The sequence below is a fragment of the Bactrocera latifrons genome, unplaced genomic scaffold (assembly GCF_001853355.1).
Source record: "Bactrocera latifrons isolate USDA-ARS-PBARC rearing strain unplaced genomic scaffold, ASM185335v1 scaffold_0, whole genome shotgun sequence".
Taxonomy (NCBI): domain Eukaryota; kingdom Metazoa; phylum Arthropoda; class Insecta; order Diptera; family Tephritidae; genus Bactrocera; species Bactrocera latifrons.
The window spans coordinates 460776-474193 of record NW_017534406.1 but is presented as its reverse complement, the minus strand read 5'-3'; the positions used below and the strand labels follow the sequence as shown (position 1 = coordinate 474193).

At 35.4% G+C, this 13418-nt stretch overlaps 2 protein-coding genes across 4 annotated transcripts in view; both read right to left on the bottom strand.

Annotated features, from left to right (window-relative positions):
- Positions 1-2691, bottom strand: part of LOC108970105 (probable serine/threonine-protein kinase dyrk2) — a 29210-nt gene extending 26519 nt beyond the window's left edge. For 2 of the 3 annotated variants that reach the window (XM_018935379.1, XM_018935468.1), the window contains exon 1: positions 1633-2691. The gene's annotated coding sequence lies outside the window, so the exon portion shown is untranslated. Of the gene's footprint in view, positions 1-1628 lie in introns of all 3 variants that reach the window. The other variant, XM_018935293.1, reaches the window with a different exon arrangement.
- The window catches only part of LOC108969826 (neurobeachin), a gene marked incomplete in the record, with an annotated part of 552891 nt that overhangs the window by 232890 nt on the left and 306583 nt on the right, over positions 1-13418 (bottom strand).

Here is a 13418-nt window from a genome sequence, read left to right as displayed (position 1 = left end):
TTTTGTATTTCATTTTATTTTGCTTAATTTAGAAGTAATTTTTAAAATTTGAGATCAATTGATGGATTTTCACATGCTTTACTTTTAATTTAAATTATGCTTCGAAGTCTTTGCTGAATACCAGAGTTTTTTATTTAACATTTTATTTGTGTGTTTATCAGAAATAAAAAAAAAAAAATAACAAAAACGTATGGCTTAAAAAAGAATCGTATGCTTATTAAGCAAATGCAAACTAGAAAAGCTAAATATAAAAAAACGCTTGTTTTTCAATATTCAGTATTAGCGTTTGAGCATAAGGACAGAAGCTAAAAAAAAAATTGTTGACCAGTGTTTTTAAGTTTGGATAATATATATTATTTATACATTTAAAATTTATGTAAACATATTATCAAAAAAAGAAGTAAAATTAAGCTAAATTGCAACAAAAATATTTCATTTAAAATTAAAATCTAAAAAATTATTCCAAATAATATTTAAAATTTTTAATTTAATTAAAACAAACTAAAAAAGTTATTAATAACAATATTTAAAATGTTTATGTTTATTTTATTGTTTATTTTACGTTTTTTGAAATTTATGTAATTTTTTTTTAAGTTTGTAACCCCGAAATGAATCACGCTTTACATTTAATACTGTTTTTGATGTCGCTTTTCCACCACTAGGAATCTTATTAAAGATTTATATTATTTTTCTTTTCTTTTTTTGTACTTAATTTTTATACTTTTCGCAAGACTCGCTTTGTTTCACGCTTTCTGTTTACCTTTTTACTTAACTGTTATTTTATTTTTATTATAATTTCACGCTGTTGTGTTTTAGTGCACTTAAGATAACAACATTTGCGCCTCTGATTTCCCAAAAGCATTGTTGTTGTCGCTTGCAATTTCTTTAGTTTGACTGAGTCAACACACATGCACACATAATTGTTGCTGCTTACTTAGTTGTTGTTACTATATTAAACTAAAGCTACACACACACATGCATAAAGCTTCACTTTCGCAAACACATCAAATCTTTTGCGATTTCCTTTTGCCTTGGTCTCCGGAGTGCTCACTTTCAATTTCCTTTAAATATTCTTTAACTCATTTATTTTTAGGTTTCTTTGCGTTTATTATTTTTGTATATTCACACGCATTCTTGAATTGCGCCTAATCTAGTTGTTGTTCAGCTATTTATTATTGTGGCGTTGGCGTCTATTTCATTTTCATTTGCCGCGCCGCGTAATAAAACTTCAAAGGATATGGGATTCTTATCTTTATAGCGGAGCGACCTAACCAAGGCACCGTGGCGCAAGTCGGCAGCCACAGGCAGTTGCTTGAGTAAAGCCAGCTAGTTGCTAGATACTTAGTAGCTTGGCTAGTGAGGGGGGTGGGGCACCAGTTCCACTAAAGTATGTTGTCTTTATCGACTTGCGCACATTTATCTATTTTATTAGCAACCTTTTCATGCTTGCGAAGGGATGCGGCCCGACCGAGGAGAGTATGCGCTATAATTAGACATTCTGCAAATGTGCTTTCTTTACAACGGTCTTCACTTTCTCACTGTGTACATACATACAAACACAATTAATATTTTCTTTTTTCTTTTTTCATTCATTTTTCTTTTTCTTTTATTTCATTTATAGCAATTACCGACCGTAACACTTTGGATTTGCTCTGCAAAACAAATTCACTTGTAAATTGCCAACAAAAATAAAGTAGAAAGAAACCAGCCGACGCACTTCCGCCGCTCAACGACCATTTAACGCCCGTATACAAAAACAGACTGAGCAATTTCAGGATTTATCCCTTGATGTTAAATAGAAGACGTTGTCATTGCCAGTCGGCAATTTCACCAAATCGTCTGGCACACAGCACGGAGGGATGCTTTGCTCTCCGGCACCAGAGCAACGAGCAATTGACGAACGATGCCTGGCATAGCACACCTAGCCTTTAAGCGGAACGTAATGTGAGAGCTGAAGCGTACGCACGAATTACTATGCTGGACACGAACAACACGATTTTGCGGGAAAGTGAGCGCCAGCATCCGGCATGAAGGATGTTACTATTGGCAACGTGAAAGTAATTCAACCCAGGCGTGGTGAAAATGGCTGACAGCGCTCTTGTTGCAATTGCTAATAAGAGCGCCAGATTGCTGGAACAAAGAACAATGAACAAGAGAGTGTGCTGGCGGCAAAGGATAAAGAACTGCCGTGTGATTGTGGCTAACGTATGCGAAAAGTAAACACATAACAATTATCTATATAGTTTTATTCTCCTCTCCATTTACCTTTTCACTTTCTTCGGCAATTCATTGTGTGGAGTGTGTACTCTTTTTCTCATAACAGTTTTCAACAATGCTCCATATCTCTCTTAAACGCAGGCGTATAAGAGTTTGTATCGAAGAAATCGTTATCCTTTTAACATCACTCTCTCTTTTTGTAGCCATCTGTAGACGCCCTCTGCCGGCTAATTCGAAAGCTTTCTTATCACAAAATAAAAGTTTTGTACACGTATTATAATTTCAGTGAGATATATATTTAAAGTACATATGTATATGTATGTAACAAAGGTATGTATTCCTGATAAGACTTTTCATACGATTTCCTAAAAAAAAAAACTCGTTGTAAGGTATAATAAAAAGCCGGACAATTTTAGGAATTATGAATTTTAGGCGTCGTAGGAACTGGGAAAAGTAACCTGCTTTTTCAAAACTTCTGAAAACGTAACATATTTCTGAGATAATTTCGAAACATGGTGCCGTGTTGTCAGTCCTAGATTAAAAATCCGGGTCCGTTCCGATTCCTTATACCAGAATGTCATGGGAATGAAGTTGTTGCTACTCGGCATCAGTGGTATCATAAGCCCTGGTGACCCTTCAGGTATCAAACTATGTATCCAAGCCAAGTTCGTCCCTTTCACTACAACCTTACTTTAGTAAGTTTTCTCGATTTACCAGAGAAAACGTGCATTTGCGGCGTAGCTATGTTTCAGTAAGGGTTCCGTAGCTGCTTCTTAGTCCTTGGAATCTCTGCGAATGACAAGCACTCTGTAGCGATCAGGTAGCCTAACACACACTGCTCCAAATGACAGCAGGAGGGTGCGGCAGAGGTAAGGTAATTTTATGCCCGCGGATTAAAGCGTATAGTGTTGTTATACCATTGGCACTTCTTCCAAGGAACAGAATCACCAAAAGAGTAAACTTTATCAAGACATTCAAGATTACCCTTAGAAACAAGGCGGCATGGAATGATTCTAGTCTCGAGCTACTGTTTAGGGAAAGTATAATCAAGTGGTACAACGACGGTTTGAAAACGTTAAAGGGATTTGGTGCAAGAGTCGCAGAACCACGCATCAAACTCTTCATACCTATGGGAGTTTTTCCGAGCATTTTTTGGGCAAAAGTCTTTGCGTGGAGATAAACTTCCGACGCAACCATCGCAACGAATGCACAATCACACTTGGCTACTGATGCAAAAGTGTAGAGAACGGCTGAATAACTTAGCGGAACGCAACAAAGAATCTTACGGAAGAAAAATTATGCAGAGAGAGAGGTATTGTCAACAACTCCAAGGAATTGCTAATTAAGGATTATAACCTCGGGAGGTTTAAATATCTAATCAACATCCCTAGGGACAAATTCAGACTACGCACTTCGCATTCTGCACTGGCCACTGCTGCGGAAGAAGCATATATACAACATGGGTCTAGCATCTTGCGCAAATTGTCGGTTCTGCGATATGAAGCCTTTAACTCCAAAATCCTTCTATTGGACTACATAACAGTCTGCAAATACAGGATAAAGGCCCCGCGAGCCATGTTTCTAAATAGGGATCACATTGTCCCACTAGTACGTAGCAATATATCGAACTTTATCAATATGCTGGGGCTAGGTGAGTCTTTGTGAATTAGGAGAACGCATATTAGACCTAAGGTCACGATGCAACCCTCGTCTATCTACCGTATCTTAGCTTAGTTTTTGAGACAGATATAAGTAGGAGTTAATTTGGGTTTTGTAGACTCGACTTTATAGGCTTAATATAGAGAGAAATATTGTACTCCACAAGCTATATTGTTTAAATTTTTTTAACGTTTAACATATAGTTCTTCCAATTTTTTTAGACTGTGGTAGAATAGTTTGAATTTAGTTTTAAATTAGACAATCAAAAATCTAATAAACGAAAAAAATTGGACGAAGGTAGTTTCGATTCAAAAGCTACTATTAAAACTGTGATACTACAGGGAAGGAAAAAGAAACAAATGAGAGTCCATTAAGTTTTGTTTTACTTATTTATGTGGAATATTTATTAAGCTTAAACACACCGCGTAATTTAATAATTGCCTTTGATACTAGATGAATTTGTCTTTTTATTGACTCACCTATTCAATTTGCGCCTAATAGCCGCAACCGTCGAACCGTGGATATCGGTTACATAGCTGAACTGTAGCAATACTTATTAGCTAAGTAGATATTAGTGACAAACAAAAGATGTCGCCAGTGGGCGGAATGCACAAGTAAGAGTGTGTATGTATGTCTATGCAAAGAGACCACAAGACGCAACTAGTGTATAGGTAAAGAAGTCGCCACAAGCGGCTTAAGTGTCACAAGCGTACATATAAAGAAGACAAAAAGCTACCCAGTCTACCATACTGTCAAGTTTTTTATATTTTTTGTTTAATACTGATGTCTCAAGAGGTACGAACAAAATGAAAAATACTCCTTAAGAAAAGCTCGTAAAGAACGGGGAAGGCAACTTAAGGCAACTCTCATTTTTTATTAATATTTATTTCGTTCTTTATCTTACAAAATAATTCACTTCAAAATTGTTTCATAGAATAAAACTCTTTTGAATATTTTCTACTTAAAATAGCGTTGCGCACCTTTCAATCTTTTTTCACCACAAAAAATTAGTCCATCAAGCTTTTCGTGACATAAAATTTTCAAACAGGTGGCAACCCTCTTTAGTTATTCTTCTTCAAACATCGTTACGCACATTTAGATCTTAAATTTATTTTCATAAATTCTATTAAATTATATTTTCTCAACAAGTGGCAACATTGCTTACAAAAAATTAAGACTACAAAATCGCTAAACAATCATATTTAATTCTACAAACATTTTTTAGTATTTAATAAGGTGTATTTTTCGAATTTCACTCGTAAATTAATAAACTGAAAATTATAAAATTTGTTAGACTACTCGAAACTACACAAAACTTGTTATGCACCGCTGTGGCCGAACCATGCCACTTAGGCAGATTTTCTATAAAATAATTGATGCAAAAAAAATGCTTGCTGGGTTTTTGGCATGCGAATTCTTGCAAAACACAAACACACCGTTAGCAAATGCCAACAACACGCTAATAGCACTACTGTCATGCCCTCTCGGCCATTATTTGTGGGCTTATGAATTTGTTGTAATTTGCAGCAATTTGTTAGCTTTGGCGGCAAAGACAATATGGTCAAACCAATCGGGTCACGAATGATAAAATCAGTTAATGAGATTTTCAAAGTAAAACAATCAGCCACACCGTTATTAATTAGCAGCATTGTCATAATTATGCGTTGTATCACATTCTACCTGTTTATAGCTATATATAGTATACTACATCGGATCAATGCCTACAAATTATGTTATGAAGTAAGTATATTATATGGTTCGAAGGACGGCATAATGAGTTTGGCTGCAAATAATTAGTTAATTAATTAGTGTGTTTATAGATTTATCGAAATTTATTAAATGCACAGAGCACTCATAATATTTTAGTAAATATTGATACACTTGGACCCTTGTGGCCAAATACATATATATGTATAAAAGGCGGAATAAAAGGCAGAAAGCTACGCTGCTAAAATGAGTTTTGAAGCTCTGCGTGTGAAGGCTCTAAATGCAACCTTTCGCTTATCCATAAAATTTACGTCATAAATGACTGCAATCATGAAAACTTCGGGAAGATGAGAATTGTAGACCACCGTGCTAGAGAAAGCCAATTGTCGATAATATCGATAATGTATTCATAATCGTCGAGTCCGGCCAGCATATTAGGGCACTGTTCTGATTGTCAAGAGTTAAACATTGCATAAAAAAAAAAATAATTGTACATATTTAGATAGGACAGGAAGCAAAGAGCAGCTCGATGTATGGATGACACACAAGTTAACGTCAAACCAAAACTCATGGACCGATTCTCCACAGATTAATCGCTTTTAAATCGCAAGGAAAGGGGTTTTAGTCGAATCGCGGTGAGCCGATTTAAACGATTCGTAGGAAATAATCTGATATAAGCTGCTCCTATGGCCGAACTCTTAATTCGAACTTATATTGTCATCAATTGGACTGTCTGAAGTCAGTAATCGCCCAGAAGTAGTCATTTTGGCCATTGGCAGAGGAATTGCATTTTATCAGGATAACTTTATGCAGCACATATCGATAGTGATGCTCCAGAAGAATGGAACAAAGTTACTACTACTTCCTCATGCATATGGCAAATGATTTTGTTGGCGAACAAAATCGTCCAGAGCACTTTTTGTGCACATCGACAATACAAGCTTTTATCAATGGGAACGTGAGTTCATATGTGAGTGGCATTACTTAATTACTTAAATTGGTGACAAACCATTGACTAAAATGCAAATATACGACTAAAATCATATATTTCCAACTATGCTAAATAAAACTAAAAAAAAAAAAAATTTTACTAGATCTATTTAGATCTATTACTATTCTATCTACTTTCAGTTTGATCCCAAAACCAAATCTAGAAATCGCAGAATATCTAAATTTAATCGCGAATTGATCCCTATTTCGCCTTTTGATATTTTTCTTTCCCAAACCCAAATGTTTTTTGGCACGAGAGCAGCTTTCCTATAAAGACTCGGAAACTTTGTTCGCTGGAAGTTTTCGACTTTTAAATGGAGCAGAAAAAGATCTGCTAAAGATGGACTCAAACTCGTCTCGTATGTAGAAAGAATAGTTTGCACATGTTTCAGGAATAACTATGCTCAATGGAGTTAGTATATATAGTTAGTTATAATATAATGGGTGAAAATGATCGGTTAAGTAAACAGAAAAGTTTAAGACAAAAATTTATATTCATACTCGAGTTAAATGTTCTGAGAAAAAGTATAACTTATGAAACATAAAAGTATTTTATTAATAGCAGCCTATATTGTCGACATTAAATCGGAAGGACCACTGGCAAAATTCGCAAGTAATATCAACTCGGAAGAAACCTAAAATTCAAATAGTAAGCTTCCATTGTTTAAAATGTTCAAAGTGAAACATAAAAGTTCTTCCGAATTACTGGTTCGCCACAATTGTAGGTGTTCTGATTGTCCAATAAGTTTACTGTTTGCCAAAACCGTACTGAAGAAAGCGAGATGAAATCATCTTGGAACTTTCTCTTCTATTGCCAGGCTTTTGGCAGACAATGAGTTTGAAATATCTCAGAAGACATACCCTTATCGCACTTAGAGAAGTTTCCGGGACTGACAGTTATCGCCTTAATAAATTCTGTGAACGTTTCCTCATTCTAAATGGATCTCATGATCCACATTTGGGAGTTTTGGCAGTAAGAGGAAAAATCTGAGAAAACAACAACAGGCCAAACTAATCAAAAAAAAAAATCATTTAAAATTACTTGTTGGTCGAGTTAGAAGTATTTTTGGGAGTTGAAGAGAGTTCAACAGAGCTTAGAACGTAAAGGCTCATTACTTTCTTGTCGTTTCTGGAGCTAGAGTTGAACAATAAAAGCACGCCTCAGCAATTTCCACAATCCATTTATGGCTCATATGTAGCAGTTAATATATATTTATGTAACCACATACATGCTAGGAAACTTCTTGCTCAAGTGCAATGAAGTGTCGCACAACCTTGACATTCATTGCCTTTCAATCAAACTGCTAATAACCATACCAGAACGCATACAGAGTTTAACTTCACATGCAGTGGTATAGCTGTCATAAGCAGGTAAGCTAAACGTCATACATCCATATATGTAAATATATAGAGATATATAATGGCATATGTAAGTTGAAGTAGTTTTGTATTTGAGTGCACGCTCGTGTCACTTGCACTCGTTCAATACGGAATACGAAAAGTTTACTTACAACAAACTTTTAATTGCTACTACGATCCGACACTCAAGCGAGAAAGCGCTGAGTAAGCGAGTGGTCCGCACCTACTGCCGAGTTACGCCGACGAGTAGGGGCGCCACGCCGTTGGTTAACTGTCTGTTGGCTCCTCAATCGAGCTGTCTATTTGGCAGTCGGCAGGCAAGTATCAAATAAAGTGCAGCGAGCAATTATTTTTATGCTCCAGTTGCGTGCTACACACACACAGCACCGAACGGGACGAGCGGAGTGGAGCACAAAAAGTAGTGTGAAAGTTTAAAAAGAAGGATTTTTTGAAATTGTTCCAAGCGAAAAGTGCGAGCAACTTCGCTTACGTTGCATTACAAGGCAAACTGGTTGGTGTAGAAAATGTGGCATAGTTTTGACTGACAAAGCAAATATTTACAAACAAGCAAAGTTCCGTTGCTCTGCTTACCTGCAAATGTTATTTAATTGAAAAACTTTACACGCAATGATGATGTTTCATTCGCATTTTAGCTCAGCGAGAGACGCACGCTTCAACTAAATAGTAATAACAAAATTGTATGGAGGGAAAATATTGCGTTAACATAACCTCACATATTCCGTTTTTCCAAGGATAAACGCTATGTAAATTCAAAGTTACACGGCAGCTGCAAACAGTACGAACCCCGAAAAATAGGTGCCAAATTTAAAACCACTGGCGAGAATCGATCATAATTTGCTAAATGAGAGACCTCCAACTATATGAAACATGTGGTTGGAGGAATCGTGCTTTATGAAATAGATGTCATGACATGAATCAAGACAGTTTGAGGTCAGATTGCCTCATCATGCCATACATAGACCTACCGGTCCTTAGTAATGCTAGATGGAGATTCAGTTAAATTTGATTTGAAGAATTCGTCACACAGGACATCAACCTTTTTTGCGAACTTTAACAGCGAATTGATGGCTATTATTTAGGGTTAGCGAGTGCAGTCTCCATCGATATACTTGCTTTTTGTATAGGCGTGATGTTTTTGTTTTCGGTATATTGGCTAATGAAAGTTTTCCTTCTATACAGACGTCTAGAATTTTTTCAAAAGTCTTCAGAAGGATTAAGATTAGACTTATTGGTTTGTACTCTTTGGAATTGAGGAGGACTGCTTTGCCCGCTTTGGTGTGAATACGACTCGTCATTATCCAAAAGATAGGTACATAATAAAGCCTTAAACATCTTATCATTATGTTTTATGATCAAGTTAGGAACCAGCGCTCTTGGTACGTTCTGCATCATGGCCGGAAAAATGCCGTCCATTCACGGAGATCTAAAAGGTTCGGAGGCGCTGACTGATCAAAGTATTTTGACTTTCGTTCGATTGAGTTTGAGCTAACCTAGAACAATTATAATAAAGATGTCTTATATATGAATGTGAAGCGTAAAATACGAGATCTGTTCAAAGATGATTTTTACTTTCTCACTCTATTCAAAGACCCGCCCTAAACCAAATATGTGATGCAGAACGAATAAGAAATCTTTGTATATCTTTCTAAGAGATTGGGCTTGGGTCAAGTCAAGCTCGATGGACTTAAAATACGAGATGAGTGAAACAACACTGATTGTTCCTATCCAGAAATGTCGGAGGAATCAAGAAAAGGATATCGATGGTTTTGGTGAACTCCTTTAAAGATGAGTACACCCCTATACATATATCCAATCTATTAATGAACTCATGTGTGTAAAAGGTCTGCCTCGCCTCTGAGCGCGTTTTGATCTCCAATACTATAAGCATAATACATACATGAAAAACATATTTTTAACAGCCAAAGATTTTCGAGTGAATTTTCGTCAAGTCCCTGTCAAGGAACTACAACTGGGAAGACTACGTGTCTTTGACAAGAGCTCTTTAGTAGCTGATCAATTCTTTATTAAAATCTGAATCTAAGAAATAGAAAAAGATAAGGGGTTAGTGCCAGCTTCGGAGAGAACTTTTATTAAAAGTATAAATTTAACAGTATGCTCAGAACATTAGTGTACTGATTAGCATTTAGGACGGCGGTTTGATTATACAGTTGATGCCGTCTTTATCAGCGCACGACAACTAGTGTGGGAAACCAGGTTTCAGAAATTATTAAGTGTCTTCGGCAAAAACTCTTTAGTAAATAACCTGTTTTTTGATTAAAATCTAGAAGATACTGATTCATCAATTTCGGACAATATGCTCAAAATACTAATCTTTTGAATAGCCTTAGTTTGTGTATAAAATCTGGGTTTTCAAAACTCAAAACAATATTTACAACATCAAAACTCAGGAAGTTGAAATTATAAAGTTTTCTCTGATTAACGTGGGCCCAAAGTGAACACAAAAGCCACCGAAGCACAGAACTCAACAACATACTGAAGACATTAGACAAAAGAAACGGAATCTATAACTTATTTATATATGTACAAACCAGAAATTCAAGCGCCGGAAAACTGTTCGTCGAAAAGGGTTTACCAAAACGCTTAACTCTAAGTATTGAAAAACGAGTTCAACATTTAATGAGTTCACAATCACTCCAAAAGCTTAACATTCCGTAAAATGCAACGAATAAGTATAAAGTAGCTTTTAAAGTATGTGCTCTTCTGTACTTAAAATCGCATCATAAAAGTCAAACACATAAAACTTTAGCATGTCAATTGTATAGCAATCCGGCAACTCTCATATGTGACTAAGCAAAAATTAATTACAGTGCATGGCCAAGTAATAGCCGGGGATTAAATGAGCGCACACACATTTTGTTAATCTGTGTAATTTGTTGCAGGTCTGAACTAAGGCCACAAGGATGTTATTGAATTAATTAATTTGACTCTCGATACTGTTCGGCAGGCAAGTGAGTGCACACATGCATATATGAATACTTAAACACTTACCAAAGTAAACGATTGTAGGTAATTGGATTTTACGCCTAACAATCACAGCAGTAAATGCCGCATACAGAGCGTTAGATGTGAGCTTGTACCAGATTGAATAAATAATTAAATGGCAAGAAATAAAAATTTTGAAAGAAATTACTTAAACAAGTCAACTAGAGAGTTTTATGGGAATAACAAAAAAATACTTTGTATATATCTGATAACTTCTCATTAAACTTCAATAAGTTACATAACCTCATTAGAGTTAGGGAAAATGCATTTGCTTTGCAAAACACTGGTCAACTGCACTCACAGCAATAAGAGTAACAAGTGCAGGGAGACGAATTCGCGAGATTATATGAGCTATCAGCGCCAATTACAGAAATCAAAAAAAGAGAGGAGAGAACGAAGAGCATAATTGTATGGCATCAACAGTGGAATGGATGGGTTCAATATGGCGGGAATCGCACATAGATTATCATTTATAGCTCTTTGCGTAGGCCAACAAAAAAATCTTTTATTGGATTTCAGCAAAAAATTCAATGAAAAAGTGTTGATATAATCCTATATTTTATTCTTCCAAAGAGCTGGCGAAGCTAGCATCCGGTAAAATACACAATCACACTGCATTGATTTTGATCGAACAGTGTCCAGTTAGAAGCTTTGTAACCATCGCGAGATGGACTTTGATGAGAACGTAACGTTCTCTAGATCTCTTACGATTTACCTTATACCAACTGCATAACTATTGGTTTTTCACCAACTTAGCTGTTCTCAGGCCCAACAGTCCAGTAATGAACCATAAGAAGCCAATGAAGCCCGTTCTCATTCCGCAGTTATTGAGAATAAAGAAACTCTCCTATCATCAGCATTCCAATCTCCTGTAAAACAATTATGGCCAGCCAGCCAAAACAGTCTAAGCATAAAATAACACGAAGTAAGATATAAGGAGTCTAGACAGCATTTTACTGGTTTTAAGCACAGTCAGCGAACTCAGGGCTAATATCGGTTGCATTATTGCATTGCATTTATGGCTAAGTTTGTAGTACAGCTATATGTTATAGTAGATTCATGTGAACAAATTCAAATAAGAGCTTCACATATCACCACCTCATTCAGGTCATTCAGGTCATTCATTTATGAAAATTAAATATGCCATTTTAAATGATCTCATGTCTGTGATTCTGACAAATAAGCGTATTTGGAGGAAAAAGTATTGGTGTCAAATTTCTGATCGAAATCTCAAAAACTGTGGTAATAGTTCGCGTATATACGGACGGACGGACGAACATGCAATTGACTCAGTTAGTCATGTATGTATATTTCAAATTACGTTATGACATAATTTGTCTTAAAAGTTTTTCAAATTTATAAAAAATGTATTAAAAAAATTTCAAATTTATTTAAAGTAAGCTTTTATTGCATTTTTTTCATTTATTTTTTTTTTATTAATGTAAATCTGCAAATAACAAATAAATTAATAAAAATAAAAAATAAATTATTCCTTAAACATATTTTACTTACTTTAAAAATAATAAAGTAATGTTTATACAAACACCCTGTACTCACCTTGGAGTTTTACAGCACAAACATTACTACTGCCCTGTTTGTTTTTGTTTGTTTATACGAACCACATTGTTCGATTAATTAGAAGGCGACGATAGACGAATTTCCGTAAGAACGAACGCTTGAGTTCATATTTTACGAAATATGTATCTTTAAAAAGAAATTAATTCACTACAGCACTATTTATGAATGATAAACAATATGCGATTTCCACGCACTTCGCTATTAACATTATTAACAAGCACAAACATGAACACATCATAGAAAACAACAAAGACCAACCATGACCTACATATGTACATATGCTTATTATTCTATTTTACTTTACTCAAACTTTTTCACTTAATTTTAGTTCTCATTTAACTTGCACAACTTTGACTCGAGCTTTGAAATGAAACAAAATAATTTAAATTGCACTTTTACTAGAAATTTCTTACGCGTTATTACTAATTTTCCCGCACACACGAACTTACACGCTGTTTGACCGATGACCGCTCGCGATTGAAAAATTTACTGTCAAAATGTGTGTAGTGAGTGTGTAGAGTTCGCCACGACAGCGGTGATGCTGTAGTGTTTGTTGTATGAGGGGGAGACTGAGAATCTAAATGTGGCAATTGTGTGTATTGTTTGTGTTCGTTCTCCTTTGCGTTTGCACATCGCAGCATAGCGAAGCTGTTGCTTCTCCGTGAAGTGTTTGTTGTTTGTGAATTAGCAGTAATTTGGCGATTGAGGTGTCGCATGCGATTTCTTTATATACTCTCATTAATATTTTAATATTTTTGTTTAATATAAAATGTGATACATATTTTGTTACATATGCGTATGAATAAGCTTTGAAAAAAGACCATATTAAACCATATTGATTGAGTTAATATTTTGCTTAAAAAGAATGAAAAAAAATGCTTGCA